We start from the raw sequence: 15,643 nt of genomic DNA, 5'->3' as shown, positions 1-15,643 counted from the left end.
TAAATACGTTATGTAACCACTTCAACAAAGGTCCCTGAACCATAAGAGAGTGCTTATTTTAAGCTAAGCTAAGCCAACCTCAACCATAGCAGTGCCAGATAAGAAGACTGTAATTTACAAGCTGAGCAATAACTCTCATTCTCTCCTTCTTGTTGCCAGATAAACTCATTTCTGTCTCGTCTTTATTTGATTGAAGGATTGCATGGTGAACGTGAACATGAGTGTCGTCCGCATAGATGTTGATTTGACCTGCAGGGTCCGGAGAGCAATGACCAACGATGTATTTTCTCATTTAACTAGGAAGACTCAAGATCTATCAACATTTGAGACAAAAGGTGAAAGAAAGTTTAGTTGGTGTCGATGAACTGATTACAGTGTTTAACTCGTAGCCATGACGCCCCAAACAATCGTTTCTTTCAAAGAGCAGAGAAAGCCGTGGGACGGCTGCTGATTGATCTGCAGTCACAGATAAGTTGGATCACACTTCCTCCAGACTCAACCGGACCGAATAGACCGTCTGTATAAACCAAGAAATGAAACAATGCTTATCTGAATGAGGGTCCGTTGAAAACCTGCATGGGGTTGTTTGTCTCTGGAGCTCAGCAGTCAGGGTGAGGCGCTTAAGCTCTGCAGAAGACATAAGGGCTTAGCTTAAAGGGATAGTCCAGATTTTTTGAAGATTATTTAAGCTTTGTTTATTCAGGAAATCTCACTGAGAACAAATTATGTATACACCGGATCACAACAAGGCAACTATTCCAACAAAACAACCATTAAGATGTTGTCGTGTTGACGTCAGCCCAACCTTTTTCTGAGAATCCCAGTCACTTTTTCAATTCAGTTTAATTTATAACACAAGTTATCTCACTTTCCATACAGAGCAGAAACAGGTGAAAACACCTGTGTGGTTTACAGAGACATGTGGCAGGTAGAAACAAAGGCCGGACACTCGACGTTTAAGAACTGCCTGACAAACATTTAAAGTGTAAGTAGATCAGACTTTATTTCATAGATATGAATCTGTCATTCTACCACAATCTTTGTTAAGTAAATCGAATTTGTATTTAAATACAGTGCTTAAGTAAATGTACTTAATTACTTCCCACCGCTGATTACTGACCACAGTTTGACAAACACGTCCTAGTCCATGACGGACTGGATGCAAAGAGCTTTCAGCCACATCTTTTCTTTTGCTTTTCATCATTACATGGTTCAGTTATTAGTTTATGTGTGATATTCTCTAATTAGTTCATTGGTTCACTCCATCCAGTGAAAGCCAGGAGATGTGGCTGAAAGCTCCAGAAATGTGCAGTAAGCTGGCCTTGAAGAACTTTCTGTCAATAACTATTTGGATTTTACAACTCATAGCAGCAATTCATTAATCTTTTGTAATCAGTAGAAATTCAGTTTGTGATAAGTCGATTAGATTTTTTTTTTAATGATTCTTTGATTGACTTCTAAAGGTAAAGAGCAGAAACCGTCTTTGCCGTCTGGTAGGTTGGTAGGTGGTCTACCGCTGACCTCAGTCTTAAGGTTTCCCCTCCACGTGACCTCTGCTGGTGCCTTTGACCCCGCCGTGACATCCCAGGGGTCACCAGGGGAAGGAAACAGATGTCACAGGCTTTTTTATATGAGGATCTTCATGTACCGAGACCCTCAGCTCCCGTTTAACATCGGCTGTTTGTTTTCAGAAGCTTGTCTGCTTCCGAGCCGTTAAGACTTCAGCTCGGGGAAACTGGTGTGTTTGTGAAGGAAGCACAAAGGATGGAAACCAACGGCACACGAACACCAACGGCATCTCAAAATGTGTATGGAGAAAAACATTTATGAGTCCAGGGTCCAAATATGTTTATATAAAGACATTTGAGCTCCAACAGGGATCAAACATCTTTATATCAGGATTTAACTTCTTGCTGCTACGACTGATGCAAAAAGCAACAAGTTAAAATTAAATTAAATGATGATGCAAATCAACGTGTCATTACCAGTGCATGCATTTGGGCTTCTAAATGTTGAATTTGTATTTTGAAGAACCGAAACTTAAACGTCGCCTATATTATGCTAAAAATCAAATGTTTATCTGACATTATGTCCCGAACTCAGAGGTCGATACTGAAGTCACTTTTTTTCTTTTAGTTTTCAGGGTGAAAACCAACCAACGAGGCGTCTTCATGAAGTCGAGAAAACAGGAAAGAGGAACGAGAGTTTCCGGTAAGTTTTGACACACAGCTAACGTGACATAGGTGCTGTTAGCTCATGATGCGTTCCCATGGACGGAGAACAGAGCGGTTAGATTCACGTCTCGTGTACGGTAGTTGACTTCTTGTTAGGTGGGGCGGGTTACTTTACTTTGCCTCGACCTTACGGGAACGAGCTGTTGCGGGAAGGTTACGAGGCCGCGAGCAAACTTTATATAAAGGCAGTAAAGGTCCTGATCACTACATGAACCGCAGTCCAACTACAAGTTTATCAATTTAATTGGCGTGCAATTCATTTTTGTTGCGTACACGTGATTTACCTGGAGGAGAAAATTACATTTGTTTACTTTCACTTAAAGAGCGAATTTCAGGTTGAAGACCTCGGTGAATCAGTGTGTTGGAAAATGACAAACTAGACTGTCAAAAGAAATATAGACAGATATTGTGTACTTGTTTTTGTAAATATAGGTTGTATATATATATTCATACTCGTATGACGGACCACAAACTTATATTTATGAATCTGTGGGTAGAACAGAGAAAGATTAGAGAATATAATAAACGATAACACAAAATAAGTTGGTGTTGTGGAGACCCAGACACATTATTAGTTATTGATACGTAGCTGTGTTCTGATATTAACCTTGTAGTTTGCTTTCACGTATCCGTAACAAACGTAACAAAACTACATCGGTTGTCTAATGCGGGCAGGAATATCGATACTTACCGAGACTGAGAGCGATCCATTACTGTTTGAATTTTCTCTACAGTTACAATAAAAATGCACCAACGTAATAAATTTCAGACTTTTAAATCTCTGCTTTTTAAATCATATACTTGATGCCAAAGAAACTCACAACTCTTCAAAAGTTTTGGTCAGCTGTGAGAAATCCTGTCATGTTGTGTAAATAAGTGAGTGAACGGAGTTAATTACACGATAGTCACTTTTCTCGCTCTCTTAGCTGCAGTGACATCTGTGTAATTCATCGCGGATGCGACGTCCTTTCCACTTGATGGAATATCGAGCCCACGCAGTCTGTCCTGAGACACTGATGCGTGCAAATAGTTCTTGATTTCTTTGAAAAGCTGTTCTCTCCTGATGCCACAGTCATCCGGATGAATTCAGAGCACAGTCTGACAGTTGGGGAAATGTTTGTCGAATGCTTTTGTCGAAATGGAGAGTGCTGGAGATGTTTCTTTTGGAATCTGTGTGTCAGCTCTTGGACCGGGTCCTGTTTAAAGCACTGACTGTATGATGGCACAGTAAATCTCAGGTGATCAGTGTTGTGTTTTAACCACACTTTGAAACTTCTCCTGCTCTGCTTGGCCATTAATGTATTGTCACCTTGTTCTGAAGTCTGGAAAAACAATAAAAATTCCTCATCTGCAGTAAAGCAGTACAGTGGCACCAATTAGAAGAAATAAAACAGATTAATGTGACAGTGAATGTACTGTACGTCAACTGCATCTATAACATTAACATCATGTCTGCTGATAGAAAACGGCATTTAATCAACTATTAACAGGAACACCTGAAAGATGATGTGCCTTTATGGCTTTACAGGCTTTGATACTGTAACCAAAATCTAAAATATAATCAATTAAACGAACCAATTTATACAAAGAACCACAATAAAATTAACTGATTTAATACTTTAATTACAATAAATGACCTGATCATCCAAAGGCAAACAGCATTAACGTGTTTTATGTTTGAGAGGTCAGAAGTTTTGACTGAATTCCCCTTAAATCTAAAGATAAATGTCATGACTTAACATGCACGCACCAACAATATTTTTAAGTCATGCCAGATTCAAAAAACCTTTCATGGAGCTGCATTTTTCTTTTTCTCAATCCGTTAATCTCAGCTGCTGTGGCGTGATCCATTTTCAACCTGTCTGCAGTTGATCATTTTCGCCCACGTTACGTCTTCGTGAGTACATTTTGAAACCTGTTTACAACCAGTGTCTGGGTGAACCTGACTCTCGGCAGTAAAAACCTTTCGTCCGACATTAAAAGAGGCGACTGATCAACAGCAGATGAGGACGAGGACGCTCTGATCCAACGTTGCATGTCACCGCTTTTAAAAAGGCGAGCGAAGCCCAGAAATACGGCGCCGTTGATCTCATAAATCAGCAGGACAGTAACTAAACACTGGACCTGGGGGGTTGAATGTCTAATGTATGTACTGTAACTAGGAATCAAACATACAACATGAGTCGCTAACTGCTGTTGAAGAGAATTACCGTCCCAACGGAGAACCATAAATCTCTTTGTAGTTTCGGTGCAGTAGACCAACTCGAATGTCTGACGGTTTTCTGAGGCTAAACAATAACTCGTGTTGCGTTTAGACAGTGCTGTAGTGCTCTAGTCCGATCTCGAGACGTCTCTTCTGTTGTCTTGGACCCGTTGGTACTCATACTTGGACTCATCTTGGACTTGGCCATTGGTCTCGCCAAATATTCTAGTTGGTCTCGACCAACTCCAGCAATACATGTTTTTTCCCTTCAAAACAGTGACTTCTTTGTTGCTTAACAGTTGCCCGTTGTTTGTTACATTTTCCATTGGCAGTCCAGGAGAAGCTAGAACCTTAATTTATTTATTATTAAAGTGCAATGGCGAGTGGAGGTGGCCTGGCACATCTCCGTGTTAGGATCTTCGTCACTCAGGGTAAACCGGCTATCGCCCAGACCTCAAGAGCAAAAATATATTGGTTAAGAAGAACCAAGAGACCGTCTGATCATCACAAATATAGTACGACACGCTTCTCGAGATGTTGTTTAGTTGCGTATGCTATCAAAACATCATTATCATCCTAAAATAGAAGATGTACCGTTTCTTTAGCGTCACAAAAATTATAAGAAGTTTCTGTTTTTCTGTCTAGTCCTGGTCTTGGACTTGACAAAGGTGCACATGTTGGACTACCATCAACACAAGGCTACAACTTGGAAAGAAACATCTGCGTGTTACAAATTTGGGATTTCTGTTGTAGTTTTTACTCATTGCAATACTCACAAGACGTTTCTGCATTGATGTATGAGGTGACTACTGTTCATTGGATGTTACAATTGACTTATCTGGCAATGTTTTAGGAAAATAAACCGTGTATCCGCCCTGTGATTTGGATCTTTCTTGGGACGCTACACCCTTCCAAGTTTTTCCGTAATCATGCAGACACTTGGCTTGGTGGAGGTAATAAATCGTCTGAATACCAAATTTTTAAACTGAGAGAAGCTACAATAACCAATTATATCTCACCACATTTCAATCATCAACCCTCCACCAAGAAATCTTTCTAAGATCAGTGTTTACACCATGACTGACTTCAACGTAACGTTCACGTAACAGGCGTAGCCCGATATAATCTGCTGGGTTAGCCTTTTTTGGTGGCACAAGTAAATCTTAAAATTGCAAAGTCTGAAATAAGTTTAATGATGTTTTGTCCTACTGTATCAAATATCAAAATAAAGGTTTTTATCAGTTACAAAGAGCCTGAGTTGAGCACAACAGATTTACGTACATAGAGAAATTTTGTCAATCAAAAAACAGAAATATTCTTAATTCTTTATTCAGGCAACTACATGTCAATGCCAATGGCATCTAACCTGCTGTACAGTGAAAGCTTCAGTTGTAAAATATAAAAAATCATATTGCTTTGCCAATCTTTCATTGTGTTGTAAAGAATGATTGGGCTGATGGAGAGCACCTAGACAAGATCCTGATTCCAGGACCGCGGGCGTTCGGGAAGTGGGTGAGCCGACTTTGTGTCTTCTCTGAGTTTGGCTTGATGAGACCTGTTGTTGCTTGTTCCCCTTCAGAGCTAATACTTTATTTCATTTGTGTGTTTAATTAATTTAAATGGTGGCACGCATCCCTACGTATCTTATACAGAGTCAGCTGTGGACTCAAACGTCCATGAACACCTTTACGGTTGTTTGAGGTCTTTGAATCAGAGTAGTACCTTCACAGTAACATATTCAAATGATTGTTGGGGAGACACAGATAGTTAAAACTTCAGACTGAGTCAGTATTATCCCAGATTATTGCAGTGGAAAACAGTGATTCGTCAGGAATGTTAATGTCTCGTGTAAAAGTCATCTCGCTGAGCTCTAATAAAATGTTTTTTGTGATGATGAGTTCATCACAATGTTAAAACCCTTCAGATTTAAAGTCAGACTCATGCGCAGATTTGTTTCTTTATTTGTTAAACACATTGAAGTTCTTGTAAAGAGACGTGCACTGGAGAAATATGGCCGGACCACCCACCCTGCCGGTGCTGAAACAGGGTCCACAGAGTGCAGTTACTCTGTTTCCACAGGTCACTCGCGTCCGACTTGTTAAATCTGTGTGCGAGCTCAGACTACAGCAGTTTGACGAAAAGATGTGAGCTGCTCAGGACAGATACAAGTTCAAATTCAAAGCTTGAATCAAACGAACATCTTCTCGCGTGTTCTAATCAACAGTTTGAGTTATAGCGCGTTGGTTAAATCCCAAAAACTGTGACTCGAGCACGGGGTCATAAATCTCCTCTGAGATGAGTTAACTGCAGCTCAGGGACGAGGTGGTGTTTTGGACGAGGGGGTCTGGCATGTGAAAACAGCCAAGACAATCACGCTATAGCTCATGGAAAATATCCAACCACGCAAAAAGAAACAGTCCCACCGAGGATTTCCTGACATTCTCGGACACGTGACGTGTGAGCCTGAATTCACCAGAGAAGAAAAGAGGTTTTTCTTGCAGCTAAAATTCAGATTTCGTTACATGACGATGTTTTCTGATGTGTGAATTCTAAAAAGCTACAATCCCTGCAAAAATATGACAAATGTTTGAATTTTTAACAGTTACAGGGATGTAGGTTTGGTTTCAGAGGTCGGAGTACGTTTATAACATTTAATGTACTGTCATTGGTACTTTAACAGTATAAACGTTACCTACTGTAGAGATCATCCTTTATTAACTTTGATTGTCCATGTCGTGTAGATGGATTTCTATTTTTCATCCCTGATGCCTGTAATCTTAATCTGCAGGAGGACACGAGGGGCGGAAGTAACTAATTACACTTACTGTAATATTTACTCTAATGTTTCGTTAACAGAGTTTGGTTTTTCGTGTGCTTGTTCTTTGACTGTTTTAATAAAATATGGTAATTATGCTCTAACTTAAGTTCATTTTACTACAAGTATTTACTTAATTTTCTCTGTTTCAAGTCACATCTGTTGCAGAGATGAAGGAAAAGTTTAGTGGCGACAGCTCGTTCCACGTGACATTAAATATATTTTATTGTAAATCTTTTAATTTAACAGCAGGTATCATATATCATCAATTGCTGTTTTTTAGAATGTAACTTTTATTAATGCAATTTCCCAGCTTGGGATAAATAAAGTATATCTATCTATCTATCTATGTTAAATTTAACTGACCTACGTTTTTCTTTTATTGAAGTACATTTTTGCATCAGTAATTTTACTTTAATATAATATTCGAGTACGAGTACATCCCTGGAAGACTGTACACGTCTTGTACACAAAACAATTCCTAAAAAATTTGGACAAAACGTACAAACAAGAAAAGAAATTACAAACTACAAATGATCGAATCTGTGACTTGTTTTGTTTTTTTGTTGCATCTGGATTTGACATCAAAATAATGACGAACGATCCCAGGATACGTGTACCAGATTACTTTTTCATGCTGCTCACAAACGTCAGTGAGTCATAACTTTATGTATCTTTGTTGATACCTGATCGTCACCTGGGTGTGATCAGAACAGACATGACTAGTGGAAAACGATATAACAATAAATATCTTTAGCCTTTGGACTGTTGGTTGCACAAAATAAATCATTTCAGACGCCACTTTGGGCTCTTAATGGTGACGAGCTTTGCAGACGTTTATAGACTAAATAATTAAAACAGAAATTAGTGAGAAAATAATCATTTGCTGGAGCCACATTTTCAGCTGTAACATGAACATTTAGATTTTCTGTTCTGAAGAACGCTGCTCATGTGTAGTCGGCCTAAATCTGCGAGTCTAGTGACTCGACCAGATGGAGATGGAGAGGCTGTAAAAACAAAGATGGCTGCCAAACTCGCCTCGAGCGCGTTGCATCAGCGGTCGTGGTCCTCCGGGTGTGCTTGGTCCATATCCAGAGGTGAGGAGGTTCGGGACAGGGGTCGGAGACGGACAGTGACAGATCTGAAGGAGCTGGACTCGTCAGCCTTGTGTTTTGTCTGCGGTCCTCTTCGTGTACAGTCACGGCGGACCGGCGGGTCTTAGTTTGACGTCGCAGGGCGGGGGTGCAGTTACAGGCCTCGGAGAGCGGCGGTACGTTGTGAGGTCGAGATCAAAGACGGCCAATCGCTGGCTGGGCTGCTTCACTATACACAACAGGCAGAAGTAATAACACACATGGGTGGAGCTGGCTTCATGACATCATGGTGGAATAATGGAGATGTGGGTCTTTTTCTTCGTCTCTGCTGCAAAAACAACAGAGAGGCTCCTGAAGAGGAGAGCAGACTGAAGGTCGAGTTTCTCACAGGCAGAAATCTCAAATCTTTAAACATGCAAGCAGTCAGAGACTCAATGTGACGACAAACAAGCAACATTGTGTAACTTTTCTACAGAGTTTAACTCCGGTTGATCCACACTGACCTGTGATCAGGTGAACGGTGTCTCTGTCATTCGTACGTCTGTTCTCACACTATGTAACTTTGGGCTCCGGGTCGGGAGAAGTACGTAACGCTTTACGGCACTAAGTCACACAGCAGCAACTATTTCACTGATTCTGGTGAAACTGGATCATATTTTATGGAGGAAATGTTTTCTGGTTTTCCCTCTGATGTCCTCCGGCTGCTCCGCCTCAACTCTCTGTGATTTACAGAGTTTATGATGGACAGTGAAGTAAACTGCTGACAGCTGTAGCTGCTGTTAGCTCAGTCTGTTAGCCGGACTGTGAGTTCAGGGCACCAGGGGAGTGTTAGTGTTTGTACCACAGGCGTTTTGGACCACTGGGAAGAAGTTGAGGAGGTTTTCAGGCCCGGGGCGTCCAAACAGCCACACCTACCGCTTTCTATGAACAATCCTCACATCTGCGACGGCTAGACGTTTTGCTTAATGGCCCTTCCAAACACGGCGAACATGCAGATTGATGAGTGAACCACAAATTACATTGTGTCTGAAGGGGCCATAAGGCTAAGCCCAGCCACTCTACGGAGTAAATCCGTTTTGGTCGCTGGTACCCACAATCCAGTTCTCAATCATACTCCAAGCTAATGACCACACGACTGAGGGTTGGATTGTAGATCGATGGTTAATAAAGAGCTTTGCCTTCTGGCTCAGCTCCCTGTTTACCACAGCGGTCCGGTACAACGTCCTCATTACTGAATCTGCATCATCGGGGGGGAAGTCCATCTCATGCTCTATTTTAGCATCACTCGTGAACATTCCTGAGATGCTTAAATTCCTTAAGGTTGGTTGTTGGTGGTGTTGTTGCCTCAGCAACTTCTGAAGAAGCTTGGAAGATAGGCGTGTATTTGTTTGGCTGAGTTCAAATACCAGCCTTGAACAGTACATTCTGCGATGTACAAAACTGCCACGCCTGAAGGTACGAGCGCTTTGTTTCCTCGGTAAACCCAGACCCGGGGTGTTGGGCATTGTTCAGGCCACAGGGCTAAAGCAACATACTTCATTATACTCCCAAAATACTCAGCTGTAGGCTTCATAAACATGTTGAATTTGTTGCAAGTTGCAGCGAACACCCTCAGGCTCCGGGTCTATCGTCCCGAAGGCCTGCCGAGCGGTCTCTTTGATACTCTCTGACGACGTACGGGATGCAATTCAGCGTGTACAGGAAATGTCAAGGGCAGCGTGCATGCACGAGAGCTGATATCAGCAGCAGCCAACAGGAGTGTTTGTAGTGCGAATGGTTCCCTGAGGGGGGGAAAACATGATTCAGTCACAACCTGCAGCGCTTAACGTTAAAGCTAAACTTTGTCACACAGTACGGAGTGAGTTTTAATACAGTTCACGGCTGCAATGCTTTTATTTTTTCACCGGCAGTTAGTTTGGTAGCATATAAAAACTAAGTAGGCAGAAGTACGAGAATGTGATTGTTTCCTGGAGGCGGTTAGACTCGGAAAAATGTTAATTTGTTCATTTTTTTGCCAGCACTGTAAAACTGTTGGACTGAACAAACATAACGACACTTTAACTGAATATCTAACTTCTGTAGAATAGATTATCAAAATTATGTTTACTACTAATTTGTTTTTCTATGTGTTTTACGGGAAATACAATTGCTGTTGAGTTTTTGTCTTTGCACAAAGTATTTTTGTCCCTCGGGAAAGTCCCTTTGTCTTGACAACAAATGAAAAGATGAGTTTCAACACAGCTCTGATATTTCTATTACATTTTACCAGCAGGTCTACATTGTACTCTTTAATATTATTTACAGAGACCCACCATATCTGTTGTAAAAAAGCATAAAGATCTGAACTTGTCCTGTGATTTTTTTCTTGTTTTTTAGAGACGATTACAATGAACAGAAGTTCAAGCCACAGCAGCTCTTTGAAGGAAAGAGAGGAAGGGGAAGAAAAGTATATTAAAACACACAGATTCAGTGTTTAAAGTGTCTGATGTGAAAAATATTAAAGGCTGTATAAACAGACAGCAGCGGTGAAACTGAAACAGCATGATGGATACCGTTTCTTTACTGACCCGAATCAAGGAGATGGCTTGCAGAGTGATGCCACCTAGTGCCAAAATACATAACTGCGTGTAAAAGTGAGTCTGAAATACAGTGACGAGGTTTGTGCTCTCGACACTAGGCAAACAAATGGTGTCAGGCGTGTGTACATTAACGTCAGTAACTCTCTTATTCCCTAACCTCTTGTCGTCTTACCCTGCACCTACAGTTGCAATCGAAATGATTCAACCCTTCATTGAAAGAAAGATTTCTCAGGAACGCCACCAGAGGCTTGCAGCAGGTCATAACAGAAACACGGTGCTGTGCTAAAGTACTAAAGACGCCTGTCATGAAGGGATTGAATCATTTTTAGACTGCAGTCGTCATTAAAAGTGACATTTTGTGTTGGATTTGGAGAAACCACTTGAAATAACAGTTGTGTTGAGCTAAGTTTTTCAATAATTTTCAATGCAGCTGTACATATTTGACCTTGTACAGGTACACAGTGAGTATTTTATCCATCCCAAACATACCAAATGTTCACACTGTAATTAACGAGCCATAATCTTAAAGAATTTTCTTTCAAAAGCAGGTTTAAAATAAATGAAAATGGATGAGCGTTTAACCATGACCGTCTTTCATCACGGTGGCCGTTTCTCTTGCAGACACATAACTTAACGTGATAATAAAAAAAGCACATCGACACGACACATTTCAGCCCGGTTTATGGCCTTCACACTCTTGCAAAAGCACCTGCAGGAGAAACGAGCAAACATCTTGTGAGGCCTGAGCGCTATCTTTCTTCACGTTCAGCCCAAATGATCCAACTGGGAGTTTAAATGGACGCAGTAAAAATAGTTGAAAAAGGGGGGAAAGAAAAAAAAAAGTTCCTTCAGCAGTGGTCTGTGCTCCTCCCGGCCGGATCGTCCACAGCTGAAAACACTGACTGTGTTTATGTTTAGAGGGAAAGTTTCACATCTATCATCTGTTTGAGACACTTTGAGCCCGTCAGTGGGATTATGGACCAAAGATAGACCAGGAGAGCTTCTAATTTTACAATTGATGCATGTTCTGCTCACAGAGGAGTAATACTTTACACAGGAGCTGTAATGGACTCGTGAGATGGACGCCTGTGAGCCACATTTTGGTCTTTAAAAGTCTTTATTTTAAGAAAGTTCAATGGAAATGACATTATCAGAGGAGTCAAAGTTGATGGACGACGATGATTCTGATGAAATTTCAACATCGGATCAATGTTGCCATGCTTCTTACTCCACTTGGCGTGTGTGGATGGTAACCCTAGATTTGCGAAACTCTCGTGAGATTTGAACACATTGTTTCCGCTTCAAAGTTTTCTTGTCTTGTTGAGATTTGAAGCACATCTGCAGTCGGACAAGGAGACAAAGAACTACACAACGAGCACACTTGACAAAGCCTTTAGGAAGTCAAGCGATATGATATACATAGCAACAACATAGTCCGTACAGGGAGGTGGTTGTGGCAGATTAATGGATCCATAACAGGACTTATATCCTAAAGAATGGGCTTCATATGAAAACAAACCAAGGGTTGATATTGGCTTGGTATTTTTAGACGACTTAGTTTTCCAGTTTTGGTTTCTTATGGGACGAGAACAGCAGCGTTCTGTCTGAAAGCCCTGAAGGCAAACTTCAGGTTACCAATCTCAGGAGAGTTTCACAAATCTGGGGTTATCAACTTGGCACAACCTTTGGAAAAAAGAAGTCAGATTTTATGGAAGTCTATGAGAACATCAATGACCATGACCTTTCCTTGTGTGTTCAAGGTCTCGGCCTAGTTTCAAGTCTTCTTCCATGCAGCATGATGTTCATTTAGTTAATTATGGTCTCACTTCTGGCTCAAACTCAAGACTTTGAAACGGTAGTCCACAAACAAGTGTTTGACGTCGCAGTGGCTTTGTCCACTGCTCTTATAGAGTCTATAGAAGGGTTTGACGGGACAACATAGACTTTGATATCACCGCCGCTCTTAATTGAAGCTATAGGTTAAAATAATCCATGTTTTTTATACAACATACTAATTTCCACCAAAATCTGACTGGACATGTCTGATACGTTCAGAAGCTTTGTGTTCACAGTCCTGCAGGTTTGTCCACACAGTGTGAGTTAGTGATCCTCGGGGGAGTCAGTTAAGAGGGATAAATTCTGCCGACTGTTTTCATCTGATGCCTCAGCTTCTCCATCGGCATTGACTACGTGACGGCGGCCTGTGAGGGAAAATTCTGGGCTCGTACTCGGCCAGAACCTAACCGCACAGTCCAGTCATCTACACAAATATCCTCGCCTCGAACCACATGGCAATACCTCCCACTGTATGTTTTCCTTGGCCGCGCAGCACATCGAGGGTGCAATACATTGCACGTTCCCTCTGGTGCTATTTAACATATTGACTCCAAAGCTCACAAATGCGGTAACCAAGTGGAATTTTCCGGATCCAAAACCGGACGGCCCGAACAGACACTGACCTCAACAGACCTGAAGAGGTTTTTATTCCAGCTCACATTCATTGTCTCTGTCCCGTTTGTGGTTTGTGAGATGGTCCCAGTGTAACACTGGAGGCACTTAAGATGTGATTTAGTGATTATCAGAATGGTAACATAGAAAACTATGGACTAACTGTATAAACCATGACGGTGTGCAGGTAAAGGTTGGTATCTTCTAAAACTAACATGGGAACTGACTCAGTTCTGGAGCCAGCCTCAAGTGGACGACAAGAGGAACTGCAGCTTTTGGACACTTAAAGTAGGTTTGAGCGACGTAGATTGAAGCTTGTGGGCATCACATGACGGACATCCTTGGTTCTTCTTGTGTGAATTTCACATGTTGTCCTTTCTGTTGGACTCTTGAACATTTTTATTTCAGGCCAAAGCGTCAACGACTCATCAGGTGAGAGCTATGCCGGTGCGGCTGATGTCAACCTCCATTTATATTTAGTTTTTCTGTACTGCACATATGGTCATGGCGGCTTAGTATGGCGAGGCTGACGGCTTTACAGAAGCTTTACTCTCTGCGGCAGAAAATGACTCGCAGGCTTTTGGAACATTAAGTCTGGATTTGGAAGTCTGACACAGCAGCTGGTCGTCGTAACGAGCCGCCTCACCCGCCGATCACTTCTCAGGGTTTCAGACTTAAAGGGATTTCTCTCCCAGATTCCCATTTGGAAGGCAGACAGAAGCGTCATGCTGCTGAATGCACAATGAGAGATGAAATCTAAGACTCTGAGTGTGATCTCTTTCACTTGAGAATATTCCTCACATGCTTCCCTGCCTCCTCTTTTCCTCGTTCCCTTTCCTAAGTGCTGTTTTAAAACAGTAGGAGATTGATTAAAACAGCTTTAGGATCTCCTTTAAGGAGGATTTGTCAAAGGAAACATGCCAAAACAAAATGTGGGTCTCCTTTAGGAATAACAAATCAGAAACTTAAAGTCGTCATGAAGTTAAAACTGATGTGAGCTTTGATTGTTTCTGTCCAACACTGACACAAAGTGTTTTCAGGTGTTCTTCACGGTATTTTAGAGTTTGTCATTTCCTGATGAACCACAAAAAGTTGTTGACGTGATCTGTGGTAAAACTACAAAGTCCAGAAGATGGACTACAAAACGCTCATCTGACATACTTCCTAGATCCTCCCTGTGTTGTTTCATGCAGGAAATATAAAATCTGACTTCATTATTAACGTCAGAATTCAAATAATAAATGAAAATCACGTCAGTAACATTCGCCGTCGCATCGTGACGTAGTCTAGTGTAAGTGCAGTCGTCTTCTCCTGACTCCTCATCACCTCTCCTTCACATCTTTCCTTGACCTTGTGACGTTTTCCATCGAGGTCAAGGAAAAGTGTTTAGGAAAGGAGCTCATGGTTTTATGCATCTGTGTCCCGGCCTCGCTGGTTACTGTCCAAAAGCTGATCATGGAATAAGACGTTACAGCTGCTTGTTATCTGACAGTTGCCTCTTGTTCTTCTTTGCGTCCTTCAGGTGTTTCTGCCCCTGCAGTCGGCTTCACTTCAGTCCTCGTGCATGTGCTCCTGTAAAACCAGAGCAGCACTACTGACTGAAACATCAAGCACATGTCAGAGAAAATCTGAATTCCCTCTCTTAATCTCCACTGAGACGAGCCTTACGTAATCTCCAGTGATCTTCTCACTGCAGTCAGGCTGTGTCACTGTACTCTGGCCTGTAGGTGGCGCCACAGGTCTGCTCCTCAGCCTGTTCAGTCTCTGAATGACATGACGGCACTCTGCTGTTTATAGGAACAAATACATTATTATTATTATTAATATTATTATTATTAATAGTCACATTTCTCTCTGAGACCATCACACTTAAACAAAGGTTAAATAAAAATAAATAAATAATAAAATCTGCTTAATTAACAACTAACAGAAATGTAAACATGTAACCAAACATGTAACTATTATATCCAGTTACAGGTATATCATATAACAGGTAGAAAAACTGCTGTGTATTTAAATATGTACACAAAGTAATAGTGAACAGCATACTTCTATATCTGTATGAAACATATCAAATGTTTCTGTCATCACAAACAAAAAATATACAAAGAAATAAATTATTAATGTAATAGATTACTTTTTTTAGGGGTCCTTGACCCCTAGGGGGTCCGCAGAGGTACTGCAGGGGGTCCGGCAGATTTTTGTCATAATAATCGACAATTTCATCAAAAATAATTTGCGAGAATTAAAAAAATAACAAATGATATTGA

The 15,643-nt window shown here is 41.2% G+C and overlaps 1 long non-coding RNA gene across 2 annotated transcripts; it reads left to right on the top strand.

The window, feature by feature from the left end:
- The first annotated feature begins 1,476 nt into the window (after positions 1-1,476).
- On the top strand, positions 1,477-15,163 carry LOC113746943 (uncharacterized). 2 transcript variants are annotated; one of them, XR_003463250.1, is made up of 3 exons: positions 1,477-1,808; positions 2,137-2,211; positions 14,896-15,163. It is a non-coding gene; the product is annotated as an uncharacterized LOC113746943 (long non-coding RNA). The 2 variants fall into 2 exon arrangements; XR_003463249.1 differs by lacking the exon at positions 14,896-15,163 and adding an exon at positions 10,723-10,784.
- Positions 15,164-15,643: the final 480 nt, after the last annotated feature.

This window comes from Larimichthys crocea, chromosome XI (assembly GCF_000972845.2).
Source record: "Larimichthys crocea isolate SSNF chromosome XI, L_crocea_2.0, whole genome shotgun sequence".
NCBI lineage: Eukaryota > Metazoa > Chordata > Actinopteri > Sciaenidae > Larimichthys > Larimichthys crocea.
Note: the sequence above shows the minus strand (reverse complement) of the source record. Positions and strands in the feature narration are given on the sequence as shown.